Raw genomic sequence first — 18,375 nt, 5'->3', positions numbered from 1 at the left:
GGAGGCTTACCAGCCAAGCCATTGTTGGTCTGACTCTAGTTATTCCGTGAGTTGGGTGGAGGAAGTTTAATGCAACGACATTGCAAAACTTCATTTAGGACACTTGGTCTAGGTGCAGTTTTGTAGCTAGGTGTGTTACAGGGAAAAGTGTCTACACAGAACTACTTATCCCACTAAGGTGTGGTAGCTACATTAGAAACAAACAAAGTAAAGCTACTTTCGTTTTTCCTTTATGAAATATAGATGAGAGAAGAACAAAGGAGACCAACCTCTGTCTTGCGCTTATCTCCTAGTTCGATTCCTCTCTCTTCTGATAGTCCTTCGCTACTTGCTTCCTTGTACACCTAGCTTCACAGAGTACCTGTAGAATCAGAGTAGCGTGACACTATACAAGAACGTGGATCTATAATCATAAACAATTTAGGATCAGATGTAAATTGACCATACAAATGCATAAAACATAAATGACACAAGAGTATGGAGGAAAACTTGAATAGCTTTTATTGATAATCAAGAAAGAGCCAAGGGAGTTACAACCAGTTGTTCTGACACAGCATCATCCTCTCAGCAAGTAAGCCCTTCTTCACCTCATACAAAGCTTAGATCACCCAACACTATGATGTTGTCTCAAGAAACCAACAGCAATTCCTTACAAGATGCAAAATTCTAGCCTCTGGATCTCTGGGATGAGGGATCCATATATAGATATCTGTAAGGGAGATGAGTCAGCTTGTGATTTGATTAGTGTATTCCTTCTAATAGTTCTTGTTTCCACTTGGAGATTGATGATCTCTTACTCATCCTTGGTCGAATTCAGAGAGGCAAGTGTCACAGGAGAAGTTTCTGGAAGATTCCATGCCTCTCCACCTCGCGGATTGACACTGCCATTTGTCACTTCTCGCCCATCGCACCCCATAGAAGCACTTTTTGAAATGCAAAGCACCCACAAAGTGTACTTAGGTGAGATGCAATGCACTTTGCCTATGAGGCAGGTGAAATGATCCTGTTTTGACCAGTTCTGAGCAGGTTTTCATGGAGAACTTCTGGGAGAAGCTGTAATCAGTTGACCTTGTTCCTTTAGGGGGTAGAACAACACTTTTAGGGACTTAGGAGCCCTTGTTTTATGGACATTTTATGCTTCGGGTTGCAGTGCCCAAAAACGTCTATAACAGTTGCCCCCTAAAGCATGAGTTCGTTAATCTTTTTTGATGTCGGGTGAAATGCTTTATTATGAGGATCCGAAGTTCTTTCAAGCTGGGAGGAGACCTGTAATAAGATACAATACAATACATTATCTTCATAATTTTTTCATGATCTAGTTGAGGCGGGCATTCCCATGCTTAGCTTTATAAATTCATTTTCATGTACATAGGACAGACAATCGTCTGAGTGTAGACTGATGATTCTGGTAGAGCCATCATCCCTTGGATTGGATGATTATCTGTGCAGCAATGATGTACATTTGATGTCTTTATTTCCCTGAATATATATCGCAACCCGGATGGATGAAACTAGATCTGGGGTCTTCGAGCTCGTTCGATCTTCACTCAAAGTAAAAGTCTATCCATGTGAGAGATTTTCTGGAGTCGAACATGGAAAGACATCGCCTGATTACCAGCCAATGATGTAAGTTGTTAACAGGCGCGAGAGGAATCACCAATAATGATAATGACCCTCAAGGTACTGCAGTACAATTCACGTGGTGTGAATAAGGGACTTGGCATCGAACACCACGCAAAATCTTTCGGTCGAAGGCCATTGATGTAAACCTGTCGTCGGAAGTGAGAAACTTGCCATTGAGGCATGCAAGCTTCAAAGTACTGAACGGGGTGTTCCTAGATCGACTTCTTGGATAATGAGCTGATGTCGACAAGAAGCGATCCATCATAGGAGGGCCTTAATGAATCCCACATCAATGACACGGAACGGAGCAAATGATTTTAATGGAGGTGAAAACGATCTGGTGATATAAGGTTCAGGGTGGTGGTCATGAAAGAATGGAGTGTAAATGTATTGTAGCGGGTGAGACACAGGTGAATTCTCTGAATGACTTCTCTTGAACATATCGGCGACACTGACGTGATGGATTGGTAGCATTAACCCCAAATGTGGATGGTGTGATGGGATCGGTGAATGAAACAACCCAACCCGACTTGGATGCGGAGTGAAAGTGTCATGTTCAAGAGCGACTTGCTACCAACAAAGTTTCTTCAAGTTTTCTTCCCAATTTTTCCCCAGTCATTGCTGACCAGTACCTCTTTATTTTTTTCAAGCTTGAGGAGGATAACATATGCTTGTTCTATAATTTTCCCTTCGGGCAAACCCATCGCTATGTTTTAACGAGCCTAGCGATAGTGAAACTCGTTCTTGTCTGCTATGGACAAGTTTGTCGCTATTAGGTTTTAACGAGTTTAACGACACAGATAACTCGGTCCTTTTCAATTTTAGAGAGTCTGAAAAGGGACGTAAAGGAAACTCCAAAATTCCTTTTTCGTCATCTAATCCCTTAAGTCCGAAAAAGTATAAAACAATACAGAAGGGATGAATTTTCGATACTTTTAACGAGCCGAAGAAAACAAGCGCTCAATCTTTTTGTGTAATAATCCCTCAGGTCCAAAAAGATTAAAATATAAAGGAGAGATAGCACTTCCGGTCCCTTTAACGAGCTGGAGAGGCCAATGGCTCGGCAATCTTTTCATATTTTACGAGTCAGTTGAAAAGAGCTTAAAGGAGACTCGTCTTTTGAGGAACGAGTGATAAAATTGGGTAGCAGCTGATTCCAGGTAAGGTTTGGAATTTTCCAATCACGGCAGTGTTACAAGGATGGCTAGAGGGATCACTCTTCGGAGTTGTTCCTCAAAAGGGGTAAATAATCAAATGGAGGTGAATGGTCGGCCAATACAAAGTGGAGGTGATGATGGGAACACGACCAAGGCTTTAAAGGCTGAAGTACTACATTCACGATGGTTATTTACCGGGAAATAGTTCATTTTTTAATGAGCTTAAACACAGGGAGAAACATTTGCTCATGACTTATGTTTATTTTTAACGAGCTTGAACTATGTGCTAAAACTGCTCGATGCGGGTTTATTTTTTAACGAGTTTGAACCCTGCAGTAACACTGCTCGTGGCGGGTTTATTTTTTAATGAGCTTGAACCCTGCAGTAACACTGCTCGTGGCAGGTTTTATTTTTTAATGAGCTTGAACCCTGCGGTAACACTGCTCGTGATAAGCTTGCATGCCCCCAACATAATAATGCAAATCGAGGTGCATGCCCCCCAAGCTTCATTGCATTCATCTTGGTGGTTGGAATGAAGGTTTACCTTCGAGATCTTCGAAAGACTCGACTTTGATTTTACGAGATCGTAATCAAAGACTCGATTTTGAAAGGGAGTCGTTTCATTTTTTAATGAGGTTGACACAGTAAAAGAACTATCCTCATAATCCACCGTATTTGTAGTATTTGACAGAAAATCAAAAACTGAAGGATGATTAAGGTCATTGGAATAATCTTCGTTGTAATCCGGGAGATTGGAATGATGGTGGTGATCTTCCCATGGTGCCTCTCCTAACATCATTGACTGATTGATTCCTTTGTCTGTAGAATGTACATGCGACCAAGGATCTGAAGAGGTACCATATTCCTTAGACCTATCTATCCAAACACTCGATGAGCATTGATTTGGGTTTGCCCCCCAAGCCAAGAAAATTGATTGTTACAATATTTCTAAAATGGCGATGATCCATGTTGACAAAATGTTTAGGAATCTTCTGAATCCATTAGATATAGAAGATTTCATATTGCGGGTTTCCATTGTGGCAACTTCCACCAGATTCCTCAGAGGCGGTAGGGCAAAAGTACCCATTAAGGCAGGGTCTTTTAGGAGACGTACTCCGATATTTTGATGCGAATGATTGCTTCCATGGATCATTGGAATGCTTCCCGTAACTTGTGAACTATTGGGGAGAAATGTTTGTTGGTCGAAAATTGTAATTCCTCCTTGAAAGGGAAATGCAATCTTCCTGAAGTAGGTCGACACAACTGCGGCCATGGCATATATCCAGGGCCTTCCCAGTAGGATGTTGTAATCGAGGTTTCTGTCGATTACTTCAACATCAATTTCTACTATTTTTCCCCCCAGTTCAACTTGCAAGTTACTTAAAATCCCGTATGGAGTGTATGATCGTCCATCAAATGCTTTTAACATCGTTGACGATCTCGAAAAGGGTGGTGAACCTAGATTTTTCCAGCAAATCATCGACATAATACATGTAGATGCCCCCTCATCAATAATTGTTCGATGAACAGTTTTGTTGAGGGCTTTCACTTGAATAAGGAAAGCTAGTTGAGCTGGTAACTAAGGGTCATATCCTTTACGATCAAAGGCCACAAGATTGGAATCCATTGGGCCAATCCCACCTATTGTTGATAATAAAGCTTGCTTTTGGGAGGGGCAATTTTGCGGTACCTCAAGTGTTGACATAGCGGACAGCGATTGGGCCAGGTCCTCTATTATATTATAATTCTGTGCTACTTTTGCACGAGGATTAAATGTCAATTTGTGTACTACTTCCTTTGGTGACTTTATCATTGGTTCAGGAATGATGGGTGGCACAACTTCGGTCAAAGTTGTTGTCGAACTACTAGGTTGTTCATTAGCCTTGTTATTCGATAGCTATGGATTCCCATAATCTTTATTCCTTGTCAAAGCATCATTTTTCTGCTTTGAGATAGACAACATAAGCACTTGGGATCGGGAAGTATTTTGATTAGCAACCAGTTTGGTTCCCGGGTTTGGAAACGGATCAGTCAATACTGCTGAGGTTTTTGAACTCTTAAAGAGTTTCTTAACTTCAGCTTTATGTGGACAATCTCTCGTCCGATGATCCTCATCGCATATATGACACCCCGTAGGGGGTTTCCTTTGCCCAGAAGGGTTTGCAGAAGCTTTTTTAGGAGATGACTCCTCCTGTTTCTTCTTCTTCCCTTTCTTTTTCTTCTTACCCCCTGGTTGCTTGGTTTCTTTGCCTTTATCTATTGATATGGCATTTACTTCCGAGGCAAGAAGTTCCTCTTTTTCATTTTGACTGGAAATCTTACGGGCCTTTTTAGATGTAGCCTTTGTCGATTTCGTGTCTGTTGTGCCAATCACGCCATCGACAGCATGAGAGTCATTGTTTGATTTAGGAGGAGGAGGGACTGAGAATTCCGGTCTAGGAGTGTCAGGTATTTTATCGTAGAGCGTGCCAGACTGAGTATAAATCAAGTCTAAATATTGTGCATGAGCAATGACTTGCTCTTCGGTGACGACTCCCCCTTTTGCCACATCTTCTGTAATAGAAGGCAATAATGACTTAATAAACCATTCAGCTAAAAGTTGATCATGAACATACGTTTTTACCATTCTACGACGACGTTGCCACTCATGTATATGATCAAATATGTGAGTGGTCGTTGTTTGTTTGAAATTGGTAAGAAGTTCCGTTCCCGTTTCGTACCTTATTGGTAACTGAAAATGGGTTAAAAAGGTTATGGCTAGGGTACTGAAGTTGTCAAATGAAGCTCTAGGCAATTCGATATACCATTTTGTTGCCGGACCAATTAACGTCCTCTAAAAAAGGTGAAGCCTAATCGAATCATCATTTAGGGTGTTTGATGAACACCACAGATGAAAGGTCATCACATGATTTGACGAGTTTTCACCCGGATTTCCATTAAATTTAGGAATATCTGACGGAAGTTTATGCGGAATCACTGGCCACCAAGGGGAATAAGCAATTGGATCATTCATCAGCCGGTTTAGATCTGGTAATTATAGAGTTGCTACAAATGGCAACTGTTGATTCATGTTAGGCGAAGCATATCCAGGATAAGATGGAATCGCCTGAGCAGTGGGTCTTTGCATACTAGCATAATGTATTTGATGCTGGTAACTTTGATAAGGTTGATGGGCATAACCATTATAATATGGTTGTTGATAACCGCTTTGGAAATGCGGTTGCCCATTACTTACAAAGACTTGTTGCTCAGGTCCTTGATATGATTGCTGGAATGGCGGTTGTTGAGATTGAATCAGCCATGGTTGTTGGACCATTTGCTATTGCCCAATACTGGGTGATTGACCAAGATGAGGAGTCATAGTGATTTTTTGAGCCTGAGTCGCTCCAGATAAGGAGGCACTAACCTGAGGTTGTGATTGAGTCGTCGAGACAAGAGGCTGTTGTATTACAACCTGAGAAACTTAGGGTTGACATATAACAGGTAGCGCTTGTACTTGCAACGCCGTCACCATAGCAGGTATAGTGGGAATATTCGACACAAGGTGGACTGGTTGCATTGAATATACAACCCATGGTTGCTAAGGCAGTATTAGTACCCAACCACTGGATGTAATTCCAGTTTGACCTGAACATTGTTGTAAACTCCCATATGGTTGTTCTCCGGGAGGGAACAATGAAAAGGCATACTGCCCTCCATATGGTGGCAATCCAGTACTTAAAGGGTAGATTGGCCTTTGAAGACACATTGGATACTTTTGTTGAGTTTTAACATAAGAAATACCAGATGATAATCCGGATGAAGAAATAGGAACTGACCATGTTGTCGAAACAGTCCTTGATTGGACTCCGGCTTGTTGTTGATAACTTGCCGGGACAGATGGTACACCAGTGAACATCGTTGGAGTAGCAGCAGGAGGCTCTGCTGCTGCTGCGTCGGATGACACAGTCCTGGATGTCGACGGTTGTTCAGACATATCTAGTCTATCCAAAAGATTTTCTAGCGATTTCGATTGACTTTCTTCCATGATTGCGGATTACTCGATCAACTAAAAATCAAGGGGAAATATGTTTCCGAATTAGATGAATTTTAGACTCTTTGACACAACTTGTTTTTTCAATTTTTAAGAGTTGAGAAAAAACAAAAGATGACTCTAGTCGCCTTCGATTTTTAATGAGCTTGAAGTGACAAGTGCTCAGATGGACCTTTTCCGTTAAGGAGTCTCAAAAGGAACGAAAGGGACTTCTCTAGAAATCTAGGCAGAGGGATTACCAAACCAATCGCAAAACTGCAGAATACTTTTTACGGTACGGCAGTCAATCTTCCTGAATGTTGTGTTCAGTGCATTGCGATCGATAGGGCGGTAGACACGGCTTCCTATGGATAAAGGATTAAGCCTATTGTGGTCTCCCAAAATATACTCGACGGTACGTGGGAGCACAAGTCCGTACTGGCACTTATCGTCTCAAAGTGGAGGAACCACCCAACCAACAGTGAGAACAACAGTTACCAGGCTTTACGACGCCAGAATACGTCTCTAGCCTAGACTTCTAGATGTTGTGTGTTAGGTTTCAAAGCATTGTTAAATTCATTAAATTTATTTTATAGTTGATCTTGCTTAAGAAATTTGCCTTTCAGGTTCACCGCGTGATGTAGATGTACAATTCCTAAAATGCAATCTAAGATGATAAACAGTCTTTTATCTTCTTTGTGCAATGAAAATCCTAGCTACTAAGGAAAGAGAGATAGTATTCTTTCACAAAGAGCAAAGAGCACACACTATATGCACTGTCCTAAATCAAACCAATCAAATAGTCTAAATGTAAATGCACATGCATGTATTTGTTTTCGGCTTTCTTAATATGTGAATGATAAAAAGAAAGCTAATGCGCAAATCTGAATTTCTTTTCAAGCGACAATTACTAACAAGTTTCTTTTCAAAATAAAAAATGAAGACAATCACAACACTTTGCGATTTAGAAATGAATACTTGCTTTCGACACTAGAAAAACTACAAATTCAGATCAAATACAATAGTAACAGGGTAATCGACTATCAAGAGCAATCAGACTCTCTTCTACGACTGAAAACGACACTTACGACACTTTCAAATCGAGAAACGACAGTACAACTACGTTACTTTTTTGCAAAGGAGAACTGAAAATGACTCAACAAATACACAAAAACATTTACAGTTCTTTGCACAATGGAGGCAGAATAACAGCAAGGAAAAGGGGTTTCAAACAGAGATATACTGACTACAGGCAGCAAAATTCATGAATAGAACTGAAAAGAATGAACACAGAAACCAAAACTGAAGAACAATGCCTAGTCTGATCAGCGCACCTGTAACACAGTGAACTTGAAATGCAGCGCACCTACTACACTCGGGAAGTGCGCTGAATTTTAGATTCACAGAACAGAGCCTGCGCTGGGCCAGAGATGAGACTTTGCTTGGGTTCTGGGTCACAGTTTGCAGTTCAGTTCAGGGGTTTTGGCCGAGCAAATGGTAATTAGTAAATCAACAATCAGGGGTAGATCTAAGGAGGTTACTAGAGCTACCACAAGGGGCAATCAGAGAGTTTGTAAATCAGTTGTTTATTTTATGAACAAAACCCGGAGATTGACTGAAGCGGCATTTATCTACTTTGCATTTGCATAGCAAATGTAGTTCGAAAGCTACCTGGCTTGACTTCAGGCTCTGTCTGTAAGTTTATAAAATAAACAACAACGAAGATAAACAAACAACCTAATTCGTCCCCAGTGGAGTCGCCATTTTGTTACAGGGAAAAGTGTCTACACAGAACTGCTTATCCCACTAAGGTGTGGTAGCTACCTTAGAAACAAACAAAGTAAAGCTACTTTCGTTTTTCCTTTATGAAATATAGATGAGAGAAGAACAAAGGAGACCAACCTCTGTCTTGCGCTTATCTCCTAGTTCGATTCCTCTCTCTTCTGATAGTCCTTCGCTACTTGCTTCCTTGTACACCCAGCTTCACAGAGTACCTGTAGAATCAGAGTAGCATGACACTATACAAGAACGTGGATCTATAATCATAAACAATTTAGGATCAGATGTAAATTGACCATACCAATGCATAAAACATAGATGACACAAGAGTATGGAGGAAAACTTGAATAGCTTTTATTAATAATCAAGAAAGAGCCAAGGGAGTTACAACCAGTTGTTCAGACCCAGCATCATCCTCTCAGCATGTAAGCCCTTCTTCACCTCATACAAAGCTTAGATCACCCAACACTATGATGTTGTCTCAAGAAACCAACAGCAATTCCTTACAAGATGCAAAATTCCAGCCTCTGGATCTCTAGGATGAGGGATCCATATATAGATATCTGTAAGGGAGATGAGTCAGCTTGTGATTTGATTAGTGTCTTCCCTCTGATAGTTCTTGCTTCCACTTGGAGATTGATGATCTCTTACTCATCCTTGGTCGAATTCAGAGAGGCAAGTGTCACAGGAGAAGTTTCTGGAAGATTCCATGCCTCTCCACCTCGCGGATTGACACTGCCATTTGTCACTTCTCGCCCATTGCACCCCATAGAAGGGATTTTTGAAATGCAACGCACCCACAGAGTGTACTTAGGTGAGATTCAACGCACTTTGCCTATGGAGCAGGTGAAATGATCCTGTTTTGACCAGTTCTGAGCAGTTTTTCATGGAGAACTTCTGGGAGAAGCTGTAATCAGTTGACCTTGTTCCTTTAGGGGGTAGAACAAAACTTTTAGGGACTTAGGAGCCCTTGGTTTATGGACATTTTATGCTTGGGGTTGCAGTGCCCAAAAATGTCTATAACAAGGTGGAGCTTAGAAAGGGGTGGGTGCAAAGTGGCTTACTTAAAATGGTCTACATCTTGCCTTGCTCCTAGGCGTTTCCGCTTCAATTCTTAACTCGTAATTTTTCCTATTGAGGCTTTGAATTATCTTTGTGTATGGTTTACATTGTTGGGCTCTAGCCCAACCATATTTATTTCTATGTTTGGTGCTTAATGTTTCTAATGGGAGGGTTTTGTGTAAAAATTTTGCGTTTGCTTTTGTGCTTAGCTTGTCCTTGGGAGATTCAACCCTTGTGCATGCAAAGAGTGTGGCGTTTCTCATGGCCAATGTTCTATAGAATTGGGATGGTTGTTCAAGGTGTTGTAACCACTAGGGCATCAGTGTAGTGGTAGTGTATGGAGTCTTGTGTGGGGACTACGTGTGGTTGGGTCCCATAAAACTCTAGCTCTTTTAGTGTATGTGAGGGGGGTGTTCTTGGGTCTGAAGTGGCATAGTGGTCAATCAATATTTCAAGTAAGCCAACATTGGGGGTGGCCACTTGAAGCATTTCTCAGCGGGGAGCAGGCGTGGTGGGTGGGAGTTCTTGTTAGTTTGGAGTGAAGTGTTAGTTGGGGGTGTTATGCAGCAATAGAGAGGGCATGCATGTAGAGGAGCTAGTTTGTGGGGAGAAGGAGCATGACATGCAATGGACTGAGGGATATAGGGGAGGTGGTTGAGCAGCTTTAGGCTCAATGTCAAGGTCAAGTTGACCTTCCCCTCCTTTTGACCTCATTGAGGCACAATTCTGACAACTTACCTTGAGGATGTAACAATTAGTTCAAGCTCACCATGATGACCAGAATGAACTGATTGCCTTCATGAAAGATTTGCAGCATAACTAGTGGCACATGCTAGATAGATTGGCCTCCCTTTGTCATGGAAAATCTAGGATCGAGAAGACCAGCTAAAGGGGTGGTTCAGGCATATGGAGGTACATATACATGAAGTCTTTCAGTAATCACAGCTCCATGGGAACGAAAGGGATGCCCCTAATCTCGGTAATGTTGCTGAATAGCTATGGAAATTGAAGGATTTTAGGCATTAGGACTCTTTTGGTTTTTATGTGGTACTTGTATGAAATTGAAATCCAATAGGAATGAGACCAGAGGCATTTTGCATGAAAGCTTATCATGTTGTAATCTTTTGAGGACTTAACACAAAAACTTTGTCTTAAAAAATTAATAATAATTTGAAAATTTAATAATATAATAATTGATATATTGAAATTATTGCTACAAAGAATGTGATAAAATTTCTTTTATATCTTTAATATATGTCGATTTAATATATCATTTTATATTAACATATGTTAGGCCCCTATAATACTAGTGATTCCCCCATTACTATTGTCATTGTATCCCTTATTGTTATTATTGTGCCCCTATTGTCCCCATATTATTATTAGTATGCCCCATAGAAACCCACTATTGTTATTTTTGTGCCCTTATGTTATTACTATTATGTCAGCTTGATTATATTATGACGCCTTAGACTCCTATATATAGAAGGGAGGTTTAGTCATTTGAATCATCCAATAATTGTTCATTTGTGTAATGTAAAGGAGGTTGTCCCCTCGAAGAGGCTTATTTATAAGGCGTTCATCTATATTTTCTATCTTTTTGTGAGCTGGTTTCATAACATTTGGTATGAGAGCTTTGGATTCTAGGGTTTCGCTGCTCTAAACAAGTCATTGTGGAATTTTAGCTATAACGATTTTTCTCCAACGTTTCAGAAGCTACAAAAAAACCCCATTTGAGCCGAAATCATGGGGAAGCTCAGGCCTGAATTTCAGATCCTGTTTCTCTATATGTTCGGTGATATAGGCCAAGACATTTAGTGTTTCTGCAGGCTCCTCAATTACATCCCAAACAAGTGACCTGGGAAAAATCGTCATAACTGTCTCTCTGAGCATCAGATTGAAATTTCATAAGAAGTTTCAAAAATAGGACGACCTGTAGTTTTCGGTGTATCAAATTCAGGTACTAAGGTCGAAAGAGTGACACGTGGCACGTCGTACAAATTCACTGTACTGAAATAGTTTATAATCAGGTCACCGTGGGAGATTTGACATAAATATTCCTTGGAGAATCCAATATTGATCAGACTTGCGGCGTTAGAAAGAGAACTCAGAGGGCTACCACAAGACAAGATTTCAGATATTCGAGATCCACAGTTACATAGATACAACATATTCAACATTGAGCTCTTACAAGGTAAAAAAAAATGTGTGTAGTTTTTTTTTTTTTTAATTTTGCATAAGATTGGTTTGAAGGAATTCAGAAAGAATAGTGAAGAATTATTAGCATTAATTAATGCCCCGAAGAAAGAAAATGGAAATACCTAGTAAGCAACTTGAAAGCTCTAGCATGACTCGTGAAGAAGAGGAAGAAATGCAACATGATATATCAAAATTACAAGACCAAGTACAACAAATTTCTTTCTCACTAAAGGTAAATGAAGCCAATATGAATGGCGTGGAAGCTAATGTGAATGGCATGCACGTTAAGATGGAAGCAAATATGGATGGCATGGAAGCTAAGATGAATGAAATGGATGCTAAGATGAATGACATGGACGATAAGATGGAAGAATTGAAGACAAATTTGAATAAGTTGCTACAAGAAATGGTCGCTAATGGTGAAATGGTAGTAAAGGAAACTCATTATGAGAACAAAAGAAATGTTAATCATGAATTCATAGACTGTAATGTTGGATTGAAGACCCACCATGTTCCAAAAATTGATATGAGGAAGTTGGATGGCAAGGATCCCAGAACATGGATACAACAATGGAGCAATTTTTCGATCTCCATAATGTGCAAAACACATGAAAGGTAGGTATTGAAACTTTATATTTGAAACCAAATCAGTTTGTATGGTATCGATGGCTTTGCTCTCGTAAACAAATTGTCATTTGGGAAATTTTTATGGAGTAAATGATAGCACATTATGAGGATACAAAAAGCAACACCTTTTTTATCCAATTGATAAATCTAAAACAAAAGGGTGCAATGATGGAGCACATTGAGGACTTCAAAAAATTGAACATAAGGGTAAAAGATATTCCAGAGGAGCATAGGATTGATGTGTTCATAGGGGCTTTAAAGGATAATATCCAACATGAGGTTCGCCTTTCAAAACCTAATTCATTGGAGAAGGTATTCAGGTTAGAAAGAAAAATGGAAAGAAAAATTATGGCAACCAGGAAGCCTACCACAAGCTACAAGGTTGACACCACAACAGTTGGAAGAGAAAAGAGCGAAAGGGCTTTGTTACAGTTGTGATAGCAAATACACTAAAGGTTATAAGTGTGCTGAGAAGAAATTATTCTACATAGATTGTGAAGAGGAGGAAGAAAAGGAACAATAAATGTCAAAAGAAGAGGATATACTGCAGGAAAAAACCTATATAAAGAATAAATAAATCCAACCATATCTTGTAATGCATGGGTTGGAATTACCACTCCTCAAACTATCAAGATAGAAGGACATATCAAGAAGAAAAAGGCAATAATGTTGATTGATTCGGGAAGCACCCATAATTTTATTCATTGTAAGATAGCAAAGGAATTGAATTGCTTCCTATATCCAACATTAGAGTGTCAAGTGATGGTTGCAAGTGGAGGAACCATAAATTGCTCTGGAAAGTGCCATAATATCAAGCTATCCATGGGAGAATATGTATTGAATATCCCAATGCTTTCCATTCCAATGGGTGGTGCTGATGTTGTATTAGGAGTCCAATGGCTACAATCCTTGGGTACAATAGCTTTTAATTTTCAAGAACTTTTCATGAAATTTTGTGTGGAAGGAAGTTGAATTAAGGGGTATTATAGGGAAACAGGGAAATATGATCAAATCTAACGGTATGACAAAGCTTCTAAAGAAGAAACAATGAGGTGTAATTACACAATTATGTTCGCTAGAGGTTCCCACATCGAAATCATCTATTTCTCCAAATCTCCAAAAAGTCTTGGATAATCATTCCAAGGTATTTGAGACTCCCAAAGGTCTCCCACCTATTTGTGAACATGATCATGCTATTCATTTGATTCCAGGAAGTGTTCCTCCAAACATCAGGTTGTACAAATATCCCTATGCCCAAGAGAGTGAAATTGAAAGTATGGTTGCAGAAATGCTAGAGGATGGTATAATTCAACCTAGTCAAAGTTCTTTCTCTTCTCTAGTAGTATTGGTGCACAAGAAGGATGGATCATGGTGCATGTGTCCGGATTATAGGGAGCTCAACAAGCTCACTATTAAAGATAAATTTCCCATTCCTGTCATTGATGAATTATTGGATGAATTGCATGGATCAGTTTACTTCACCAAGTTGGATCTTCGTTCAGGATATCATCAAATAAAAATTAAGACTGAAAACCTTCCGAAAACAACATTCAAAACTCATGAGGGTCATTAAGGATTTTTGGTCATGCTTTTTGGCCTTACCAATGCACCTTCTACATTTCAAGGTTTGATGAATTCCATTTTCAAAGCCTTCCTTAGAAACTTTGTGTTAGTATTTTTTGATGATATACTAATCTACAGCAAGTCTTGGAAGGATCATGTTGAACATGTTGAAAGGGTCCTCAAAATATTGGAGGAGAAACAATTATATGCAAAAATATCCAAATGTTTCTTTGGAGTACAAGAGGTGGAATATCTGGGTCATATTGTATCTCATGTAGGTGTTAAGGGCGACCCTAGAAAAATTAAAGCCATTAAGGAATGAAAAATCCCCACATCCATAAAACATCTGCGAGGATTTCTCAGGTTGACAAGGTATTATCGCAAGTTTGTTAAGAATTATGGGAGAATAGCGGCACCTCTAACAACATTATTAAAGAAAGATGCATTTTCACGGACTCCAGAAGCAACAAAGGCCTTCAAACATCTTAAAGAGGCAATATGCCAAGCATCAGCCTTAGCTACGTCAGACTTCACAAAAACCTTTATTGTGGAATGCGATGCTTCAAGAAATGGAATTGGTGCGGTTTTAATGCAAGATGAAAGACCCATTTCTTTCGAAATTCGTCTGGAAATTATTTACACAAAGCTATTTATGAGAAGGAAATGTTGGCAATACTACATGCACTTAAGAAATGGCGACCCTACCTAATGGGAAGACACTTTAAGGTAAAAATGGATCATGATAGTCTTAAATACTTTTTAGAACAAAGATTATCCTCTGAAGAGCAACAAAAATGGGTCACAAAGATGTTGGGTTATGATTTTGAAATCATCTACAAAAAAGGTAAGCAAAATGTTGTGGCTGATGCACTCTCAAGAAAGGATGAGGATGTGGAAGCATTGTTGTGTGCCATTTCTATTATCCGACCAGATTAGATAAATGAAGCAAGGGAGGAATGGAAGAATGACGAAGAAGTGTGGGCACTCATTCGAAAGATACAACAAGATCCCATTACATCTGATACATTTAGCTGGAAAAATGATTCATTATGGTACAAAGATCACTTATACCTATGTAGGAATTCCCAAATCAAACAAAATATTCTTATGGAATTGCACACTTCTCCCTTAGAAGGGCACTCAGGATTTTTAAAAGCTTACCATAGGGTTAAGAAGGAATTTTTTTGGGATGGCCTTAAATCGGATATTCAAAAGTTTGTGGTGGAATGTTTTTTTGCCAACAAAATAAATTTGAAACAATTAAGACCCCAACTTTATTAAAACCTTTATCCATTCCAAGCCAACGTTGGGAGGAAGTTTCAATGGATTTTATCACAGGTTTACCCAAGTCCAAGGGAAAGAGTGTCATCATGGTGGTAGTTGATAGACTTACCAAGTATGCACACTATTAGTGTCAGTATCTTCATCCCTCCGTCAGAGATCAAATCCTCTTGTTGCATTGTATATTAGGTGTCCCGCTCAGTCATCTGCATTCCATTATGCGCATGGATCATCTGAAGATAGTGGCTTCTCCTACAGTTTCCCTCATGTTATTTACTTGCTGGTTCATGTTTTTTCATCAAAAAGTGTATACAGTCACCTTTTTGTCTTAAAGATTGCAGAAGTATTTACTAGGGTTTTATTGTCATTAGGTCTAGGGTTTCATTAGGGTTTCATCAAAAAGTGTTTCAAAGTGTCCAATAACAACCAGCAGGCCATGAGGAGGTTCCAGTCTCAATAAATTTTATAATCAAGTATTCAGAGATGTGTCTTTCCTCAAAACTCTGTTTTGAGGAAAAACAGAGTATTTTTGCTTTTATTGTACAAATTTATGTAATTTTATCCGTTCATCTATAAATTGCTTCACCTACAAACCTGGTCGCTTTCCCTAGCCCCAGTAGCTCCAACCCCCTACAAAACAAACAAAGCACAGGTCATTTAGTTCATCACAAGCTCAAAGAAGTGAAAAAGTTCAAGAATAGAGTTTTAAAATAAAGTCAAATTCAAAACATTGTAAAAGTGGGTTTTATCAAACAAAAATTTGAAAGCTCCATATATAAGTCATGTCTCCAAATTTGAAAAGTTCATTTGCACTCATGGAAGCAAAGCAAAGTCGTTTTGGGGGTGAGCAAGGCAAAGTTGGAGAAAATTGCCAAAAAACAGAGGTGCGACGCACTAGACAGGTGGCGCGACGCACATATCAGGTGCGGCGCATAGAACCACAACATCCAGTTCAAATTAACACAGGCACGACGACACAAAGGGCGCGGCGCGTTGGGTTTGGTGCGCGGTGCACACAGCCAGCAAGCTCGAAAACTTCAACATTCATTCCAAATCACCCAAAACGCGTGGATTGTCATTGGTACAAGTAGGTTGGGCTTCTATCATTGCTTTTCATCCAATATTGGTGCTTGTTTGATGGTGGTTGTCTTATGGTGTTGAATACAAAAATCAAACCCTACCAAAGAAAACAGTGCTAGAGTTTTGTATTAATCGTTGGCTGCCAAGTTATTCCTCCCCACCTCACATTCCCTTACTCCATTTTTCCCTTGATTTCCCTATTCCCTAAATTCATATACCCCTAAATTCACTAATCCCATACCCCAATTTCCATTTCCCAAAATCTCAAACACAAACTCCCAAACCCTAGTCCTATACAAAAATTCCTATATCATCCCCTAAACCCTTTCATTCCCTAAAACCCTACATCTAGCATCAAACCCTACCCTCATCAGTCCCACTCATCCATGGCACTCAAAAACATGAAGGCAAAACCGGCAAGCTGCCAAGAGGAGGAAAATCAAATTGACCACACTTGAGCAAGAAATTCAAGCTAATCGTTAATCTTGGCTTGAGAGGACAAACTTGCACTTGGGAAAGGATGCTAGAGAAGGCCAACAACGCAAAAACTATGTTGAGGCACATGGCCCATCATTACTTGGCGAGAAACAAGGTGTGCCAAGCTAGAATCAGGAGCTTGAAGGCAAAATTGAAGAGAGCATCAAGGAGGCGAAAGGAGCATGAAGGATTTCAGATATTGGCTCAGGCTTCCTTGGCCCAACACAATGCTTGATGAAGAAGACTTAGCCCAAATTTCAAAAAATTTGGGACACTTTTTTGCATTTTTGAAGATTTTGGATTAAAACGCAGAATTTTTCGCCCTACGCGCCGCGCCACCTGGCGCTCACTTTTGATGGGAGCCTCCAAATGATAAAAACTCAACATTTTTGGATTTTTCATGGAAAAATATGCTTGCCTACCAATGGCCAAGAAATTTTGACAGGTTTTGAGCCCTCAAAAAGGTCAAAAACACTAAAAAAATGACCTCATTGCCCCTATTTTGACACACAGGAAGCAGTGTTGGGAGAACTGACTTTTGGAGGGGCAAATGGAGGTCAAATTGAAAAATTCCACTTGTGTTGGAAAGTAGATAGGCATACCTTTCCAACAAGAACACTTGGAACTAATTTGGACACCGAGAAGGCCTCCAAAAGTGGGTCCAAACAGGCGCTACGCATAGAGAATCATGTGTGGCGCATAGAGGAAATTTTGCTAGTTTGACCAAGTATTACTCTGTTTTTCACCCAGCTTCGGCTAGTTTGACTTTTTCACTTTCTTAATGGAAAATTTGTGATGTAATGTAATGTACATTGATGGATCATGACGTAAATGTGTCAAATGTTCACTTATAGAGGTAGATTCATCAGTTTAAAAGTTGTTTGAAACTGAATGAATTAGTTCCCTTGATTCTAGAGGCATGCTATTCTGTTGCCTAATTTCTAGTTCTCAGTTTAGAATTAGTTGAAACAGCTCCTAAACATGTGAGCTCGACCCCGAGAGGCTAGGATGAGCTATGGTTGTCTATATTATGTTGTTTTTCAATCATTAGCATGGTTGGACTTTTGAGAAAGCCTTGAGCTTCATTGTACATTCATATCAGCATTTTGGCTAAGGAATTGAGACGAGGGTTTGCAGCACTCTTGGGATCCATGTGGCAATTTGTCTTGGTACAGTTATTTCCTTTGTAATTGCGAATTTATTTATGTGATTATATGCCATTATCTCTCTTATTTATTCTCAGCTAAATCAAACAAGAGTGTAAGTAGAATCCATTGAAATTGCAGTGCTCTACTTGAGGTTTGCTTTAGTCTTTGATGTTTTCAGCTGTTTGGAGAGGATCCATGAGTTTTCTTGCCCTCTTCAACTCCTCACCTGTCTAATCCCTCCATCTCATTCGATTTGAAGTGCCAAAAACAATTGCCTACCTTGCCCCATTGAGATCTCTGCAAGACTGAGCCTCAATCCCCGCACCCAAAATCTACCTTTCCATCTGAGCCAATAAAAACATCATTT

The sequence above is a fragment of the Pinus tabuliformis genome, chromosome 3_1, assembly GCF_031772625.1.
Source record: "Pinus tabuliformis cultivar Carrire ecotype Pingquan chromosome 3_1, CPIR1, whole genome shotgun sequence".
NCBI lineage: Eukaryota > Viridiplantae > Streptophyta > Pinopsida > Pinales > Pinaceae > Pinus > Pinus tabuliformis.
This window is presented reverse-complemented; position numbering follows the sequence as displayed.